The sequence below is a fragment of the Argiope bruennichi genome, chromosome X1, assembly GCF_947563725.1.
Source record: "Argiope bruennichi chromosome X1, qqArgBrue1.1, whole genome shotgun sequence".
NCBI classification, from domain to species: Eukaryota; Metazoa; Arthropoda; class Arachnida; order Araneae; family Araneidae; genus Argiope; species Argiope bruennichi.
Window position 1 is genome coordinate 23,025,836 of NC_079162.1, and position 22,094 is coordinate 23,047,929.

Below are 22,094 nucleotides of genomic sequence, written 5' to 3' on the forward strand. Positions count from 1 at the left end.
AAATAAGCACTTTTAAGGCCCTTATATAAAGATCATCAAAAATAAGCCATTTTTAAGGACTTTTAATGATACTACACGCCTTGTGATTAGAAGTTTAAATTAATGAATCATTATTAAATAATGCAGTGTTAAAGAGTTACTTAGAGTGTTGTTAAAATACTTCTTTGTTAATTAACATTACTCACAGTTAAATGTTCTTATTTTATAAATGTATTGGAAAGATATTGAAACATACATCAAATTTGAAAAATAATTTATCTTTTTCAACCAGAATCATTTGTAAAATAACGTCTTATAAATAATACCTAGTTCTGTTACAGTAATGCTGCAAACCTGTTTGCAGTATCAGAAGTTAGAGTTCCTTAATCAAAAATGTTTAAGTAATGATAATATCCATTTACTGGAAATGGTTGTCAAAATTTCAATGAATATCTCATTTTGAAGTTAAAAAAAGATTGTTTAATGATAGATCACACAATTTTAAACCATGATCAGACGATGAAAAAAACATGTTAGGTTTATTGGTTCGAGAACCAGATATAGCTATTTTGTGCAGAAGGACAAAACCTGAGGTAGTATCCAATCTCTAAACTCTTACACCAGATGACTAGCAGGATCATCTGATTAAGACAGATTTAATGCACACTAAACTTACACATAATCACTGTTGTATCAAAATGTTATATGGCAAATTTATCAAAACATTTTATTGATACAAAACACTTGCATAGGTTTGCTACATCTGCTCACATTTTTGCATGTATGCTCGTATGTTGCAAGTGGTTCCCAAAGTTACATCAAAGTTTTTTCTTTTATCTTTTGCTGTGTGTGGTTTCTTACATAAGACATTTTGATATAGCAAAAATATAAACCACAGATCTTTAATGGATATGGGTCAAGCATATGACTCATGAGTCCCAAAGCTAAAACTTTACCATCAGACTGTTACAATTTCTATATAATTTTCCAAAAACTATTCTACACCTCTAATAGCCCAATTAGAAGTAAAATCAAACTACGCCCCATAAGGGCTCATACAAAAAACAAGTATCAGAGACCTCTCTCCTCAATTTCCAAATCTAAATGTATTTCAATTATTTTTAACTTTCTATATGCACAGTTTTTAATTAACAAATGATAAATGGAAATAAAAAACATTTTTAAGTGGATCACATTCAAGTTAAATGGTTTTAGCATCTTGTATATAAAAAATTAAAAGTTTAAAATAATTAGTCAAAAAACTACAAAACTTTTTTAACATGATCCAAATGTTCTCCTATGAAACTTGTCAGGGTTTTTGACTTATGAATCAGTCAATGAATTATAAAACAAATTGGACCCAATTGATCTAAGCAAATTTAGAAACACGAAAAAAAGTCCAAGAATAATGCTGTAAAATTCAAGTAATACTTCATTTAATTTAAATAATCTGAAATACATGGCATCCATGATAAATAAAAACATAACATTATATTACCCTGAAAGTAACAACAAAAAAAAACTTTAAAACCTTATCCTCTCCTAAAGTTGTCAGTGCTCCTAGGCAGTTGAGAATTCTGTCTATTTGTTAATCTGGCCCTGGAAGGCCAACACATTGGGTTGTTCCCCACAGAACATTATGGTGGCTATCGAAATTCAGAAGTTAAAATGGAAAAACCATAAATAGAAATAATGCAAATAAAACAATTTTCATAATTTAAGAGAAAATCTAGTTGTATAACAAATTAAATGAATGAAAACTGAAAATAGACTTATTTAATTAGAAAAATGAGAAACATTTTATTTAGCATTATTTTTATAAGAAATTATTTAGCTTCTAATATTTTTGGTTGAAATTTACCAAAAATACTCATTTTCACTCAAAGGAATGACATTGTAATTGGTTTTGGTAAGAAAAAATCAATTGTAAGTTTTGGTTATAGTTATTAAATTATTAAGAAAATTACACAATGAATATATTTAACTGAATAAATAAAAAAAAATCATAAAGAACTGCAACTAAAATAAAAAGTGTCAACACCAAGATTTTTACTGTTCTCCCTTAAACAATATATTTTATTTTGAAATATACAATATAAAATATAAACTTGATACAAATTAAGAAAATATACACCTGGCAAAAAAATATGAATTCTAACAGCTTTTCCTAGTAGTATTTTTCATATGTTAGGAAGTAATTTTACCATAGAGGTAAAATTGTTGACTAATTATAATATAACTGCATATATATGCTTTTATTGATTTTCATAGTTTAAAATATTTTGGTAAATAAATTCATAGTTACAAAATATATACATAAATCTAGTTTTAGAATTTCTTTAAAAAATTAGCACTGAATGACATTTTTGTCTTTGTCATAATTTTAATACACAAGATTTTCAAGAAAAATTTCTATTCAGTTTTTGTTTCAATAACTTTGCCGACAAAATATTAACAAAAATTTATGAACACAATATACTGTTAAAAAAAATAAGTTGATTGCTTTCTGCTATAGGTCAAGATCCTTCTTTTTTAATTTCTCAGAATCAAAAAATTTCTAAGGAAATTGAAAGATGAGATTTTGTTGAGAAGGTTAATTGAAAATTCAGTCTTAAAATTTCTTAGATATGATGGAGAAACTTTATAATTTTTCAGCTATTTCACACACATGTAAAGTGAATTACTTTAAGGATAAAAAATTTTATTTGCTTAAAACATGTTAGACTTTTATATTCAAAGCATATTTATAAAGCAAATATATTGCTATATCTATAAATATTTGTAATTCTGTCCATCATAAGAATCACAATTAAAAATCTATAAGACTAAGAAATAATTCACTTAACATCAATGGTGTAAGATAAAAAGAACATATAATGCTGTACTTACCTTCCAGATTTTATTCTTATTCCTATTTTTTCAGTTTCACCTTCCTCATCATTAAAATTTCTAAAAAATAAGATGTTAAAGAATGCATATATAAATCAAAACATTTTAATATATTACAAATAATTTTTTTAGTAAATTCTTATCAGTTATGAGCTATTTTCAAGTAATCAAAAACATTTGTCAAAAAAAAATCCTTTTTCTTTTCCAGAAAACTATCTTGACTGCTAATAAAATTATAATTCATGTAATACCTTAATTAACACATTTATTATCCGAAACAATTAGTAGTTAGTTTTCAAATAAAATAAATAACTTCATATTTTTAATAAGAGGGCCCACAATTTCTGAAATAATCAGTAAAAACCACTAATGTTTCTGCTATTCCTCCTTCTAAATGTCCATAATTGACAAAGTCCCCTGATTCATCTGACATACCTCACCTAAATTTTGATAGGAATGCAAACATTCATAATCCAAATTTTGAACACAAATATAACTTACCGGATAAGCTTTCCATTAATAGCTTAATGTTTACAGTACATACTGCCGCTAAGAGACAAAAAACATTCGTTCAATATGAAATGGATTCGGATCCACAAAGTGAATAATTGAACTCGGGTAGAACATTGAATTTATGTGAAAAGATGCCCTTTGACCGCTTTACCCTTTGACGGTCAATTCATGTGACGCAAGAGTCACATGTCATGTACTTCCTACGCATGCCATTTAAGTTTCATCAGCACCGTTTTCGTCGATCAGTCTGCCATTAACATTCACCGCCAAGTATGAAGCGGATTTTTTGTTTACATTTGAAGTTATAATTTGTGAGTTATTTTCTTTCCTCTTATTATGTGTTAACAGAGGAAATGCTGGTGTGCTGATGGATGCTTTAATGCGAAACACAAGAGTGATTGTCATGATAAAATATTTTCTTATTTTCCTTTCAACAATTCTGACTTGGGTTGTTACTTTGGTATAGATTTTTTCAAGCCTTCGAAAGCGGTGACATGCGCCGATCATTTTGAAGAATTCATTCAGTGTGTGTCCATTTATTAAATATAGCTGTTCCAGTAATTTTGTAGAAAAATTCTTCGAAAAAAAGAAGTTGGCAAGTGATTTGCCAACAAAAACAATCAAACAAAATCGTGAGTGCATTTCTAATTTACTTTATTCACATTTGATGAAATTTTTGATAATTTTGAATATGCTTAGAAGGTTTTAAAATGTTTACATGAATATTACATTACTTTTTTTTTTTTTTTTTTTTTACAAAATCTTATCTGAATTTAATTAATGCAAGTAAACAAACTCCTGTTGCAAAAATAACAACTGCTATAATACTAAACTTAGGTGGAAGTGAATATGACTAGTTTTCTAATTACATTTGCAGATTTGTGATGGACTCAAAGTGAATTTATATCAAACAACTTTTCTATAGTTAAAAATGAAATGTCAATAGTTTATTGTATTTAAACTGAAATTGACTGTTATCATAATATCCTGTTATAAAACTGTGCACGTCAGTGATTTTTGTTTTAATAAATAAAGGTCTTTTCACATTTATTATATAATTTTCATTCCCAACTTCATTGCTACATGCATGTTTCACTTTTTTTTCTATTTCTTTAACATATCAATTTTGAATTATCCAATGCTGTGAAAGCATAAAAGTGTTTCTTTCAACTCCTCTTTATATCCTATTTAACTTCTCTCTCTTTCTCTGTATATTATTATTATTATATATATATATATATATATCATGACCTTATTTTTGTTTATTAAATTTACTGTATTGTATGTTTTTGTTTTATTTTATGATATTCATTCAATGTAATTTTATCAATGTAACTTTAGCATTTAAAAAAAATTTCATTAATGTTCTGCTTTAAAAGTATATTGTTCAACATTATGTTTTTATTAGTGATAAAAAAAAAACCTGTTCTTTAGTATCTAGGATTAAAATTGATTCTGTTGAAAATAATTTCTGTTGATTAAAATTGATTTCATCATTTACATTGACATTCTTGTTATGCTGTGTTTATGTGTGTCTACTGTGTACTCTGTTCTAAGTGTCTAGAAAAATAAATGCAGATAAATAGTAAAGTTTTTCTTTTTAGTTTTTTGAATTAGTAAGTACATTGAAACATACATTTGATCATATTTTTTCAAATAATTATCACATATATTTTATCTCTCTCTCTCTCTCTCTATATATATATATATATATATATATATATATATATATATTTGTAATGTGTAAATAAAAATTATGAAAGCGTGATTTTGTTTGTTTTCCTTTAATGATTTCTACAAATTAAAATGAAATTATTTATTCGTAAGATGCATAGATTTAAAAAAAGGTATCCATACCTTTTATGTTTCATAATTTGAAATTGTAAACATAATTTATTCAATATATACTAATTTGTGTTCCATGTTCTTTCCTCTAAGCAAACTGAAAATATCCAAGTCTCAATATTTATAAAAGTAATGACATAAGAAAAAAATATAATAATTTTATTAGTAAGCTTTAAAATATTAACTTATCTAAGAGTAATAATTATTTTTAAAAAGAACTAACTGGGGGAACTATATTCATAAGATTCAACATTCAATAATATTTAAATAATATGTAAAAAAGAACATATGTAATTTTTCAAAAACACTGCCATAGTCATTTGTAAAAATGTATCCTTCGGATAAAAAAAAGGGGGGAAGGATATGGGAACGGAAAGAATAAAGCGGCACCAAACAAATTAAAAAGCGATGTTAATTTATTATGCAAAAACAATAATTCCATTGAAAATACTAATTAAAATTTTAATATAAGAAATAAAATTATATAACTAAGAAAATTTGGAGAAAATAATTCAAAATAATATCTTTAAAAAAAATCAGAAGTTTTTAATAATTGGTCGACTAACGTAATATTTACTAAACAATGGTTTCGTCAACTTTATCGGCAGACATCACGACATGCTCAGAACGGTTGAAAAGTGAGCAGAAGCGGTTTGTTTGGTACCTGACACGTGACCGGGAATTGACTCCATTAAATATATGTCATTTCTTTAAAATATTTAGTTCCATATTCTAGCAATAGATGGCGCCAGTTGTAAACAGAATATATGCAATCACAGTAGCAATTAAAAATGATCTTTATGGAATAGCGCAACGTCAAATGCGAAAATCGGAAAGTTATGATCGCTCCCATGAAGTGGAGCGGTGACTTCGCACTTTGCAGTGAAGCCTCACACTTTCCAGTAAAGTCACCGCTCCGATAAGTTTCAGTGATATGCAATTCAATGATACGATAATTCCAAGAATAACCGGTCCGTTCATTTCAGTGGCTAACGGACTTTTCCTATGCATGATTGAACTCTTGTTCGAGAGCTTCCATTGGGCAGATCGTATCGATGTTACTTTCTATCGTGATCCAAGACTTGTAATCGGAATATCGCCAGTAAGATCGTTTCACGGATTTGAATTACACCCCTCTTTGAAAAGTATTGATCACTGGTATTTGTGACTTTGATATTGGTTACGTAATGACCGCTCGTAAAATATTCTTCATCCCTAAACTCAACTGAACTCGGCACCAGCTCTCATCTCATCACCAAACGCAGACATAACTCAGTCTCCCCTCAATAACATCTACTTCAGTGATGACTCAGCTTCCTGGATGCCATACCAATGCAAGAGTAAAATTTAATTTTTCTATTCATATTAAAACGCCTATTTAAAGCTCTTTATTTCCTAATCGAGACTCGCAAGAATCTTTAAAAAGTTGCAAAAAGTGTGTTTTTATGAAAATTTAACGTCCTTGTGACACCACAAGATGTACTCTAATAATTTTTATTTATCTTGTCTATACCAAAAGACATCTTTTCCACGCTATTACAAATTAAAAATCAAAAGCTGATTATTTCGTAAAAAACTTTAAAATATAGTAAAAATTTCAATTTTATGACACTTTAACGCTCTTGCTGCACCTCAAGACGTACTCTAATATTGCTCATATTTATAATTTTTTTTATCTACACCAAGAGGCAACTTTTCCGCGCTATTCCAAATTAAAAATCAAAAGTTCGTTTTTTCGTTCCACCCTACTGTAGAGTAGCAAATACGTACTTGTCGAGAACAATATCTTGTGTATAAGCTGAAAGAACAGACAATAGCACTCTAATTTCTGATGATGTGCGACTTACTGAAATTTATGATTGGCTGAGTTTAAATCCACCTTTATTTAAACGTTAATAAAGTCATAGGCTTAAAATGTCATTCAACTAATTAGTTCCTTCATAAAGTAAAATTTCACTTAGAAGTATTGGAATCGAATTTCAATCACAATAAAAATTTCATGATATAAAATTATCTCGAGCGGGATAAAAAGTGGCGGATTCTGCAGAATTTTGAAGTAACGAAGCCCTGAAATTTTTAAAAATATATTAATTGGAATTTGAAAGCGAGTTTTAATCTAACGATCAGTCAGATTCAAGTTTAGTTAATTCTTTGGAATCCAAGTGAAATTAAAATTAATGCATTTTATTTTTGCTTTTAGCACTCAGATTTATTTAATATGTGGTCAATAGTGGATTGCTTTAAACTATTTGAAAAGATCTAAAATTGATTATATCTCACATTTTGGAATGCAATTTGATGCACATAAAAACACTGGTTCGAGTGATCAAGAAGTCGGATTTTCGGAATGGAAAAATTCCGAAATGCTAACTATTTAAATAGAAAAATTCATTCACAAACTTATAGCGGATTGGCAGCAACAAAATTGAAGAATCGTTTGTATTATTTTTGATTTTAAGACAGTTGTATTATTAAATGTGTAGTTTCTGCTTTAACATCAATTTAACTGATTAATATTGAACGTTTTACTTCTCCAACTTCGCTTGTATTTTCTTACTTACCGTGTTTTTCGACAATTGATTTAGAAATGGTTTGTTATAGTTAAGATGATGGGAAACTCAATTAAAACAAGTTTTCTAAAACAAGTCAATTCCTTATTATGAATTGGACATTTTTTATTAAGTTAATGCCTACATTGAATACGGAGATAATAAAAACCGAACTCCATAAACTTGTCTTGAGAAATTTCCATCGATAAATTTTCAGTAGATGCGATAGCAACAAATTTACAAGGATTTTTTGTAATTATAATCTTTTGATAATTTTTTTTGAGAACTGTATTACACATTAAATTTAACACTTGAGTAACTGGGGATTTCTGAGATTTAAAGCATTTTATTACCTAGAATAGGATTATACTTATCAATATTTTGTTAAACTCTCAGAAGTATCTGGAAATTGGATAATTTCAAAACTTGATGCTCTTGCTGGTTATTCATAACCGAATAAAAAAATCATCCAAGAAATAGTCTTCACAAAATATTTTAGTTCAGATTAGAAACATTACGTTACACACACTGGAAATGGAAACATTACGTTACACACACTGGAAATGGAAACATTACGTTACACACACTGGAAATGGAAACATTACGTTACACACACTGGAAATGAAAACATTACGTTACACACACTGGAAATGAAAACATTACGTTACACACACTGGAAATGAAAACATTACGTTACACACACTGGAAATGAAAACATTACGTTACACACACTGGAAATGAAAACATTACGTTACACACACTGGAAATGAAAACATTACGTTACACACACTGGAAATGAAAACATTACGTTACACACACTGGAAATGAAAACATTACGTTACACACACTGGAAATGAAAACATTACGTTACACACACTGGAAATGAAAACATTACGTTACACACACTGGAAATGAAAACATTACGTTACACACACTGGAAATGAAAACATTACGTTACACACACTGGAAATGAAAACATTACGTTACACACACTGGAAATGAAAACATTACGTTACACACACTGGAAATGAAAACATTACGTTACACACACTGGAAATGAAAACATTACGTTACACACACTGGAAATGAAAACATTACGTTACACACACTGGAAATGAAAACATTACGTTACACACACTGGAAATGAAAACATTACGTTACACACACTGGAAATGAAAACATTACGTTACATACACTGGAAATGAAAACATTACGTTACATACACTGGAAATGAAAACATTACGTTACATACACTGGAAATGAAAACATTACGTTACATATACTGGAAATGGAAACATTACGTTACATACACTGGAAATGAAAACATTACGTTACATACACTGGAAATGAAAACATTACGTTACATATACTGGAAATGGAAACATTACTTACACTGGAAATGGAAACATTACTTACACTGGAAATGAAAACATTACGTTACATATACTGGAAATGGAAACATTACTTACACTGGAAATGGAAACATTACTTACACTGGAAATGGAAACATTACTTACACTGGAAATGGAAACATTACTTACACTGGAAATGGAAACATTACTTACACTGGAAATGGAAACATTACTTACACTGGAAATGGAAACATTACTTACACTGGAAATGGAAACATTACTTACACTGGAAATGGAAACATATTACATATACACGAAACATATGCCATAAGAAAAATACAAAGGCTAAATGAGAGTTTTCCGGTATTTTTTTACTTTTAAAGCTTATTCGGGCATTTCCTAATTGAATACATTATTTGATTCCTTTTTTTCTTTAGACATGCATATACAATTCATTTATAATATTACACTTTGAAAATTGAAGTAATCTAAAGAAAATAGATTGAAATTTAAACGATAGATATAAAATTTTACGAATAGATAAGACCAGATGATAAGCTCCAAATAGATATTAAGACAAAGGCATGGTATATATAAACCGAAGTTAGTGAACCATTGCAGCAATTGGGGACTGATCAAAATTTGTCAGATTCCCGACCACTGAAGTCCTACAGTAAATTTTTTACTATCTAGTCAGCACAAGCGTACGCAGATAAAAATGTGTGGAAAAATTTAGTCTTTAGCATTCCACTGATATTAGAAGGACATTGAATCTCGTGCTTGCTTTAGGCTTAAATACAATTATTCAAATATAGAAAGACTTGCTAAGATCAACTAATATTGGTTTTTAATCAGTAATCACTAGTTGCAGTGCCTTTTATGGAACGTTACTTGGTTAAGACAGAAAAGAATTACAAGTCATTTAAAATAGTATTTAGATGGCAAAGATTCAAATTTAAAAATGGCTTACGGACAAATCTAATCCAATATACAAATATGTATAAAGAGCCTTAGAAATAGTATCTAATTCCCTGGGATATTCTTATGGACGAGAGCAAATAGAGACTGAGAAAGCCAGTTTCTTCACCTTTAGTCTTATGAAAGCCAGAAGAATCAAAGATTGGGTACTCTATTTAGAAGGATAATGATTACGAGGCCAAACCTCAAATACACAATATTTGTCTCCATTACGAAATGGAATAAATCAGATTATTAATAAAAAGACTATTCGAGTCTATCCAATTAGACAATTTCATTCTGGAGACAGAACACTTTCATAGAACACGTGCGACTTGTGGATTTCGGGCAGTTTTTGGATCAAAACGGCATTTGAATTTTATTATTTAGATGCTAAATACGATCATTAAAAACCCCAAAAGGCACCTTGACTGAATCTGTTAAGAGATTTTGCTAAAAAAATTTAACAGGAAGTAAAGCATTGTTTTGCCTGCCTGGGATTTATCAGTCTCGAGATAAATTTCTGAAGATTAGTCAAAATTAAGTAGCTTACAAGAAGGCAGTAAAAGTTTTCTACGCAGTCTATCTTCGCTCAGTCAAGTTGAATTCCTAAATATTTAGAACAGAATATGTTCAAAGAATTTATCAGTATATGCCCATAACCATGGCTTATTGTTGATAGTCATTGGTGAAGTCAAACAAGCCATTGGCTTCTGGAATTTTCACTTGATATTTAAGTATAGTATACTTTTCAAGTTGAAATATTAAACTAGAAACTCAAAAGTATTGAAATATTTTTTTAATATGCAATTCCCTCCCACTTTCCCACAACAAATGACAATATGGTATCCAACTTTAAAAAACTTGCGATAGTACAGACAATTGGAGAGTAGCTGCCTTGGATATTGAAAAACAATTCTCAGATGCAAGCCAACTGGAATACTTTCAATGCTAACCTTTTAACTTTCTGCACTGCCTAGTTAATCGGATGCATATTAAAATAGGCATCCTATCACATTGATAACAAGAAAAGTTATAAGACTTCCAAAAACCGAACAGTGACTGCCTATTACAGAGTTGTGTTTATGGTTATTATAGACAGCACCATTTCATTTATAGGTTGACTAATATCAAGAAATGGAAAATAGAATGACCAGCCTCTGCAGACTAAACTGTTGACATTAAGGCATCACTACATAATAAAAAGCCGCAAATTGGACAGAACTCCTCAAGATACCTCGGCCAAGAACAAACCTCACTTGGAGACTGATATTTTGCAGTTTTACATTGACACGTATACACAGATGACTCCAGAACCCAACTTGTAGTTTGTGTTATGTATTGCATCTGAGAGCAGATATTTCCCATAGTTGGCCCATCAAATTGGTTTTCGACGCAAAATTGGCAACTTTTAAAGACTTACAACGCACAAAAACAGTTTAATAGGAACTATATAACAGCAATGCTTCTGTAGCATTCCAGCATAAAGGTAATATGGACTAAAGCATATATCGAATAAAGAGTGAACAAAATAGCTGACAAGCTTTTAAAACAAACAACCAACCAAGAAAGACTGACCCTATTAAAATATAGAACTTTCAAAGAGCTGTGCAAAAAGAATCTTAGGAAACCTAATGATGGAAGTCTGACAAGTACAGGAGAACCATCTAATATCAAGAATGAAATTATGAACACGATTGAGAATGGGAGTAATTCTAATGTATTTATCCATTTAGAGAACGCTTTCGTATATTGTAGCCAACTGAATCTCAACTGCAGCTGTGTGAGTTCAAAATTGTATTTTATTAAATATGTATTGACAGTCATATCTATGACAAAGTTAGAAATGAATATGGAGGCATTGTGTTAAGCATACAGCTAACAACCCACTTTTCAGAAAATTTGTTATCCAAGATTCCCAATCGAGTAATAGGTCGAGTAATGCTTTTTGATCTCATTTTAGTCAATGTTGAAATACTAGAATTCATATTTTCCGATATGCGGTTTCCTATAAGCGGAAGGGAGTGCCCAATTTTTTTCTCTGAAGAATGCACGCAACTAGTACGGATTGTTTATTTTTAAGTTTTGCTGTAAATAGGAGAACTTATTTTATCGGATTAAATAAGAGAAACTGATACACGAATTCATTCTTAACACAACAGTAAATTACTTCAAATGTTCGTTGCATTTTCCAACTAGTATATACGAGAATTTTCCCTCGACGAAAACTCGCAATTTGCTTTTGAAGATTTATGCTTAAAATTAAGGCGGAAGAATAAGAAGCCATTATCAAAACAATTATCTCGAATTAGTGGAACAAAGCACAAAAATCAATATCTTAGATATCGCAACGAAAAAATTTAACCCATCATGCAGTCGCATATTTCATTTCTAATGGGGAATGTATTAATCCAAAATTAAGTGGAAGTTGGTTATATTAACCGTTTGACGTCTAGTTTGATCTAAAAGAAATTAAATATATCTGAAAGTTCTTTTTATTTACTATCTTACCTATAATCTACATCCACATTCTGCAAATTGCATTTTCTATTATACATTTAGTTTTCAGAATTGTTTACGATTTTTAACTAGATTGCACAAATTCATTAAAAAAGATTTTAGAATATTGTTGTTGCTTGAACTTAATTTTCAGTTTGGTAGGTCCAAAAAATGTGCCTACTAAAGGTATAATTAGCATGGATTACAGATGAATAACGTTTCCTATCTATGAACATTTGCGAATGAAGGTCAGCTTAGGAAGGACTTGTCTAGCATCATTGCCAGATGACGATTACTAGGTCTGTTTTCCCAAAATATCTTCTACAAGATAAAAACAAGACTAATTTTGTCGATCCCAAAAAGATAAGTGTCTAAAACATTAAAGTTATTCTAGATTACCATTTCGCTCAATTCCTCAACGTGCTCACCAAAATGCCTCAAGATCAGAAATTGCAGAAGGATTACAAAGAAACGACAGATTTCGTTTCGGTGGCATTCTCCAGATAATCTTGTGTTCTGAAAATAAACGATTCTTAAAGTGAAGCAATATCAAAATCAGTTGCTGAATTTCCGATACCAGGAGATTGTGCAGTCGGGATATCTTGCCGCTTTATCTTACCCTTTTGTGTCAATGCCACCTAAATCGCAATGTGAATCATTGTTAGAGTAGAAAATCATCGATGTTTTATACAACACTCAACGGATAGCTGTAGTTAGCAGTACTGCTAACCATTGAGTGTTGCAATAGCAGCAATGTCACTACATATGGCTGCGTAAAGGATGCAGCTTAAGTGAAGATCTAGAGGGAATTTCAGGTCATCCTCCGAAATTGAGGGACGTATCAATGACAGCATGGATTATACAAGATACACTCGTGCTCCACCAGTCTGCTTCGATTTTTCACTCCATGAATAGGAAATCTATAACCGTGTCGTTTAACTGGACTACCCGAATGGCCGTCGTCATCGCCAACATGAGCGATGATTCCCCGTAGTGCCTCCTGAAGAATACAGTGCATCCACACGGCTCTCAGCACCGGAAAACAATCGTTATGAAAGCAAGTATTCCAGATGCAACCGCGCAAGATATCGCTTCTGAAACTACATTTGCCAAACTGATTGTTGGCAGATTGTGAATAGTTTGGCAACAATTATAATGATTTCTAAAATACGGGCTAGAAATTTCTTTTAGAAGTAATCTGAAACAAACATGATTCCTATTCATTTCTGTTTATCGATTTCAACAACACTAAATTATAACTAACAACTATAGCTTTTCCAATCCCAACGCTACTATGTAGATGACCCTTTAAAAACCCTGCATTCCATATCAAGACACGGAAGAGATGGCAACAAAATGAAGACTATACTTTCCTGCTTAATGTAACTTTCCTTTCTCTGCACGATGGTTAATTTTCCATTCGTTCATAAACCCATTACACGAACCCATGAACCGAGCTCGAACTTCTGCTCCCTTCAATAACGGGTGTTCCAGTAGAGAGGTACAATAAAACCTCACAATATTAATGTCTGAATTTAGAAAGCTCTGATCATGTAAGACACACACACACACGCGCGCGCTCGGGAGGGCAAAGACACACACACGCGCGCTCGGGAGGGCAGAGACACACACACGCGCGCTCGGGAGGGCAGAGACACACACACGCGCGCTCGGGAGGGCAGAGACACACACACGCGCGCTCGGGAGGGCAGAGACACACACACGCGCGCTCGGGAGGGCAGAGACACACACACGCGCGCTCGGGAGGGCAGAGACACACACACGCGCGCTCGGGAGGGCAGAGACACACACACGCGCGCTCGGGAGGGCAGAGACACACACACGCGCGCTCGGGAGGGCAGAGACACACACACGCGCGCTCGGGAGGGCAGAGACACACACACGCGCGCTCGGGAGGGCAGAGACACACACACGCGCGCTCGGGAGGGCAGAGACAGACACACACGCTCGGGAGGGCAGAGACAGACACACACTCGGGGGAAAGATATTTAAACGAGTTCTCAAATTAGGGATTGTTAACACCACAATGTAATACGATTAAGATAGTTTAACAGAAGGAATCTCCTCCCAGGAGACCTTTGATATTATGGCTAATTTCCGAATCATTGTGTTGAACAAATACAATTAAGCATTTAATAGAGAAAGGAGAATTGCGTTAAGCAAAGAAGCATCGCTATTTCGTTTGTTAGCTATTCCTTGCCTTGACGTGGAATATGGAATTCGTATAAGATAGTCTATATGGTAACGTTGCAATAAGAAAAGTTATGCTAATGAGTTGGTATTGACAACGAATAAAATTAACAGAAGTAAACGCTATTTAGTTTTATTTCAGGTTGTCATGAAAAATGCAATTTCTAGCTCATATTTGAGAAATAGTCATTACACAAGTTGCCAAACTGTTCATAATCTTCCTACAATCACATTTAAAAAATGACAGAATTTAGAAGAGATGCCTTGCGCGGTCACTTCTGGAGTACTTTCATAGAGTACGCTTTCCAATGCATAGAGCCTTGTCCAAATTCGTGGGTGCACTGTATGCTGCAAGAAGCACTACAGGGAATCATCGCGCATGTTGATTATTGGTGACGATGACAGCCACTCGGGTATTCGACACGGTTATAGACTTCGCAAGCATGAAGTGAGCAGATTGGTGGAGCACCAGTGCATCATCCATGACAGCCTGGCTTGTGCAAAGGTCCTTCAGTTTCGGAGGATGGCCTTAAATTCTTTCGGGAACTATATCAGATTTATATGCATCCCTACAAAGTTCACTTTGAATGGCATTGCTGCTAAATATAGTTTTCCTTATAAAAGCCATCAATATCTCCATACGATTTTCAACTCTATCGATGATGTACACTTTGAATTTTGAATGTATTGACATAAAACGTATAGACAAAATATCTTGACCACAGATATTGATCTCCTGAAATCAGAAATTTAATAACCGTAATTGTATTGCCATGTCCTAATTTTTCAAAAAACCTGATATTTGACAAGACGCATTATCCCGAGAATGTCACAGAAGTGAAAATTAATGTAATCTTTCATTCTTTGCAACCTTCAGCAATTCCTAAACATAAAACGCACGTAGAGGAATCGCACAGAACTGAAATTAAACATTGAATTTATCCTAGATCTTTCTGGGATCTATAAAATTCGTCTCATTTTTATGTTGCGTAAGGGATATTGAAAGACGAGCCTAGAATCTTTCATGACAGATGACGATAAGTCCTCTTAAGCCAGCCCTTTCCCGACCCTCTTATACCTTACTATCCATTACGTTTTCGATTCTTTAGCACTAGAATTTTTGACGATTGAAATGGGAGAAACATGGCACCAAGTTATTTCTACATATTGCATCATTAATACAAATTCCTCACTAAATTAAGATCCTTCGTCCTTATGGTTCTTAAATCTAAAGAAACTTAAAGGGCTGGACAAATATTCTTAATTTAATAAAGATTTTACTTAACTGAAGTAAAGAATGAATTAAAAAAATAGTAATGTATTTGGGTATAATTTTCGAAGATCCTGAAGTATATTGGGAATAATTCGATTCTTTTACCAACGGAACAATGCCTTTATTTCAAAAACTACCCTTGAATTTTGTTATAGAAATCTATTGAAAGAATCAACTCGCGTTTTAATAAACTGAAATTGTTCTAACTTGTATATAACCAAGAAGCTATTTTTAAATGTAACCGATGGGCAATTTTAAAATAGACCATTTTGAATAGCGGAAGTCTAGCGAAATGCTTTATACGAATGAAAAAACGGGGATAGGTCAACTTAGAGATTTAAACTTTTCAAGAACGGAGATCCAAAAAGTGTTCCCTTGGTAACTGCAAGATTTGTAAGATTTATACAAAACTCTAGAAGCTAATTTTAAAGTTAAACGCAGAGCGCGCTCTTCAGTTTTACTCCGAACATTGTTGTGCTGCTGTGTTCTTTACAGAGCGAGATGCCTTCTGCTAATGCGTTAGTATCTACAAGTATCATTTATGCGTTCAACTAGGCTATGTTAGCTGTATTTAGAGTTCCCCTGAAATATTCACAGAATAAAATATCTTCTATTTCTCAGCATACTAAACTTATACTACTTATCCACTGGTCTATTTCTGCAGTAGTATTAAATATGAAATTCACTTAAAAGAAGTGAACGGTTAAACATGCCAAAACCTCTCGAAATCAGTAGCATGACTACCGATAAATTAGACAATATAGGTTTCCCACACTGAGACTACAGAATAGCGACAATACATAGGATACTGCATTATAACAGTGAAATAGTAACAAAATTCCAAATTAGAGATAAAAGTGCCAAAATGAAAGTTTCCGCCATGACTTGGACAAAAGAACGAGACAAGCATGAGAAGCACTAAATCTTCACACAACTGAATAACCGCAATGATTTTCCCAATACTGTAACAAAATTTTAAGTTGGGAATTATTTAAATATTCGAATTTCCAGAAAACCTTTAATGAAATAAAAAGAACACACTGGATTTTAAAACTCAGACTCCAATCCAAAATAAAACAAGGGAGCTACTATAATTAAACTAGATGGGCATAGATTGTTAGGATTTCATGTTACAACTGATTACTAAAAAAATGGTAATGAGACTCGCAGTCATTTTAAGCTTGAATATCCATGTTGCACTTCAATAACATTTAAAGTATTTTTAGAAACTCGATTAAAAAGAAAGTAAGAATTCCATCTCTTGAGATTCTATGAATTTTAGGTATCCAATTTCTACAAAGATTGCGGTTTTGTAAATAAGATCCAGGATTAGACAAACGACTTTATTTTCCAGAACTGGAATGAAGATTTCAAGTTAATTTCAACTTTGCATTACGCTTATAAAACCAGCTGGAGTGGTCTTTCCAGAACTCCCACATACTCTAATAAACTTGTGCCAGAAAAGGCCTTGCATGTCATAATGCACAATAGTAACGAAAAAAAATTTTTTTAGCATTTACTGTATCGATCGTGTCATCCTTGTCGGGTTATTTAGCAATTAATCATCGGCATGTGTCAATAGACTCCAAAAATTGGATTAGTGCCTTAGACACTTTTCTCAACCGATTGAAACAAAACAGCATTTGTAATCAAAATGCAGTTTTGAATTAGAGCAATTGCATGTTTTACTGGAAGTACAGACAGACAGTTATCCCTTTGTTGGATTTGGCTCAAAATTCCGCCGATGTGTACCTTAGAGATTTTTTTTTTTTTTTTTTTACCGAGTTTTATCTATTTAGCTCTTTTTTAAATGTGTTAACTCGAACAGAAAAGCAGACAGACTTGAAAGAATTTTTGCTCATGATTTCATACTGAAAATTTGGCGTTAAGACTTTATACCAAATTTCAACCGTCTAGCTCAAAGTTGTCGCAGACAGACATTTTCCAAAAATGGTTTCAAACTCAGGGAAGTTTAAAATGAGGAGATTCGCCAAAGTCTCGAGTTCGAAATTTGACAATAACTATTCTCTTTATACTTCATATACGAAAATGTAATGCAATAGATTTCGTTCTAGATTTTATGATCTTGAAATCTTGATAAAAAATGCTGTATCTTACAACTCCATTATTTCCTATTCAAGGAGTGCAGATTAGCAGCCTGTACTATCAGAATACTTTTAAGACTTATTTAAAACCAGGCAGTAAGCATTACAATGGCTTGATTCATTTGGTCCATTTCAAAATGGCCAAGCAAATGTGGAAATCCTATTCATGAGTTATTTCTACAGGTCAACTCAATAGAGAGGAATTGGAAAAACTCGACAAGATTCATTTCTTTACAGTATAAACATAAGCAGAAAAGTTATGCAAAGGGAGGGGGGCAAGAATTCATAAACGAACAAGAATTCGAAGGCTCAAGAATTAGATATATAAGAAGCATAATTGGAAATTAGATATATAAAAAGATTCCACAGAACAATTTTGATTTCGATACATATCAAAGCATTTAATCGTCAATATTTGGAAAAAATCCTCTCACTGGATAAGATTCAACGAATTCGCTGTGCTAAACATACCAACTACTTATTCAATAATAAGGAGTTATTTTTTTTATCCATGTTAAAAGTAGTAAAAACATAACATATTACTAATATATTGTAGTAATTTTTATAGGCATTACTTTAGAAGTTCCTAGAAAGTTATCCCATATCTCAAATTGCACAATATATAAATTTATTCTTATGCAGTATTAATGACAAAGTATAAAAGTGTAAACATAAGTTGAAAGCACATAAAAATTGAATGAAATAGGGAAAAATTATGAAAAATTTCAACATTCATCTGTAAATTATCGTTGTATTCATTTTACCAGATATTTGAATACAAAATCAATGGCAAAAGTTTGGCTTCCCAATATGAACTTAAGCTTTAAAATTAATAAATTAATTTAAATTTAATTGTGTTTTCATCTTTGAAATTGATTTGGGGCATGTTTTTACTTTTCGACTTTAATTTTGAAAGCGTTTCATAATGCTTGTTTCCTCAATAACTTGATTTTTTTTATTAGTTATACTTCCTAATAATTCAATAACTTTGAGCACCTACAAATATTTAATAATGTGTTATTACTAACAGATGATCCATGAAATAAGATGGAAAAATTTTATATCAAACAGAGGGCCAAACTGGATTTGAGAATTTTACGCGAACCATTAAAATACATAAAATTTTCTAAATTCTTTAGAAGGGTGCTTTTAGTGAAAATATTTTTAAAGGGAAAAATTAAGTTTGCTATCGAAGTAAATTTTATTTCAAAGACTTGAAATACCACAGAACATAAGGGCATGTCAATATCCTCCGGGAATAAGAATAGCGCAAATTTGAATAGACGTTAAATATGTAGTTAAACGCATCTATAATTATAGAACTCGCTCAATTTTTGGAAGAATTCTATACATTTTGACAATGAAGATGTTAAGAGGGAACCGCTGTTAAATATTTAATTAGAAATGGTTCTGGGCTAAATTTAAAATTCTATTAGATTATGAATTATTTCCATCTAGAAAACTGATCAGAAACTCAATTACCGGATGACTTATCAAAAGTAGCCGAGCAGTGATACCCGACTTTACTGCACAAATAAGTATTCAATTGATATTTTTGGAGTTATACGACTAATTTGTGGAATTTGATTCTGCATTCCGCATTCAGCTTTGAAGAACAATGTTTTATGTGTATTCCTAACAACTCAGTGAGCCTCATCCTAACTCAGTGAGCCTCATCCTAACTCAGTGAGCCTCATCCTAACTCAGTGAGCCTCATCCTAACTCAGTGAGCCTCATCCTAACAACTCGTGAAAGTGACTATTGAAAGCCTATGATTACTACATGAAAAATAACGTGTATTGTCGTACTTCTGGTTTGCTTTTATAGCTAAACATCAAAAAGATTGACATCGTTCGATATCTTCATGAGAAATTTCAATTTTTTCCAGCACACTACCAAAACTGAAAGTATAAATTAAGCTTCTTTTGGTGGTAAAGGGAGAAATTGAATTTATAGTTATGAATATTTTCCCATCCTCTCACCAGCCGGCTGGTAGCTACCTCATCCTATTTTTTTTAAGTTAAAGGGGGAGGGAAGGGTGCTATCCTAAATTTTTTATCCCCAATTTAATGTTAAATACATTAAGCCTTTCTATTAAATACCTAACCCTAATAGTGCGCGCGCACTTTCCCGTTATTTTTATCCGAATCTTTCTAAAATAAGAAGCCCATCTTTATACTTCAGAATTGGAACGAGGGAAAGAAATGAAATTTCTCCTTAACTTTCTGCAACTGAAATGGTGTCCAAGCACCTGCTGAGAAGTTATCGAGTTTCGATTTCATGACGCAAGGCTCAGATCAGTGCCAAGATGCACCACTGCAAATGTATGCTGACAAGTTATGGTTTCATTAACCCTTATGTTCATTTTGTATAGTATACCATACATACAACTATATAAAAATATACTACCACTATAAAATAATTTTTATAAAGTTGTATGTATGGTATACTATACAAAATGTATAGCTACCTATATACATTTTTTTTTCTTCAAAAAAGCTATCTTGCCACGATAAGGGTTAAAGAGCCAAATATGGCCAAACTGTGCCAATCATGGTTTGGAGTTGTAAATGTAATATTAATGAAAGGTCAATGTAGTATTAATTTTTGTATTCAACAAATTGAAATGAATATGAAATCCGCTATACTTGAACTGTTAAGATCGATAGTGTTTAAAAAAAATTTCGAATGGGGACGTTACCTTCGCCAAATCGATACGAATTCAGTACGCTTAAGAAACCAGCGGAAGTGGCCTCCTCAAAACATTCTCTCATACTCAAAGAGGATATCCCAGAGAACGCCTTGTATGACATTGGCGTACAATAGACACGAAATATTAACTTTGGCGTGAATTTAGCATTTACTGAATTTATCGTCTCATCCTTGGCGAGTGATTTGTCCATTAATTCCTGGTCTGAGGGTTAATAGTATTCGAAAGTAATTTGTTTTAGACGCATTTTTCCAGCCAATTGAAAAGAAAATTTGACACAGGACCACTTTTAGTCTCAAAATCATCAACTAAATGATATATTAAAATCGTCGCGTTTGAGTTAACACACAAGTAGAGATAGACGGTCAGGTCATTGTTAAGTTTGGAAGGTTTCTGCTACATAGAGGTTAAATCTGTACTGAATTTTACCTCTCTAGTTCTCTTCATTTTTTAGTTTTGGTTTTAACATGCTCGAAGAGACTTCCTTTAAATAGATTTCTCTCAAACTGACAGAAATCTATATAGTTCGTATAAAGACATACCAAATTTCAACCTCCCATCTCAAAGACGTTGAGTTTTGTCACAGATGGAAATTTCCCAAAAGGTTTTTTGAATTCATGTAAATCTGAAACGGGGAGGGGAGTCAATCTCGAGTTCGAAGTTTTAGCGATTGCTATACTTTATACTACATATGCGAGAGCGTAAAAATGATTGACGATTAAAATCGAGACCTTCTGATAAAAAAATTAAGTGAATCGACGTGGGTTGATGGATATCGATTAATAAAAAGTTATTGAAACGGGTTTGGTTAATACAAAATCGATTCATTTTCACTTCAAGCTCTGGTACAGGAAGCTAAATCCAGAAAGTAGGCAACATTGATAGAATGAAGTGCAATTTATTAGAGATTTATAGATTGTGGTTGTGAATTAGATATAATGGCGAAAAAATTCCTTCATTGTAGTATTTTCACTTTTATGTAAATGAAACATTCTTCCCGCAGCTAATATTAGTGATGAAGGATTTTGCAAGAGGAGATTGAGAATTGTGTTCCTGCCATTTTACATTCAGTTCTCTAAACGCATTGTTACTGGTTATTTGAAGTTTCAAAGAATTCGATATTGAGAAAGATGAGCATTAGGCACATAGTTAAATGGTCGAAAAATTTATATTTCCATCTTAATTCCATGTCTTTACTTCTGTATTATTGTA

General features: G+C 32.0%; 1 protein-coding gene across 2 annotated transcripts in view; it reads right to left on the reverse strand.

Annotated features, from left to right (window-relative positions):
* The window catches only part of LOC129958981 (transmembrane protein 169-like), a 51,557-nt gene that overhangs the window by 18,319 nt on the left and 11,144 nt on the right, over nucleotides 1-22,094 (reverse strand). Inside the window, exons 1-2 of one of the 2 annotated variants that reach the window (XM_056071747.1) lie at nucleotides 3,370-3,398; nucleotides 2,869-2,928 (exon numbers count right to left, since the gene is read on the reverse strand). The gene's annotated coding sequence lies outside the window, so the exon portion shown is untranslated. Of the gene's footprint in view, nucleotides 1-2,868; nucleotides 2,929-3,369; nucleotides 3,399-22,094 lie in introns of those variants that run through there. The other variant, XM_056071746.1, reaches the window with a different exon arrangement.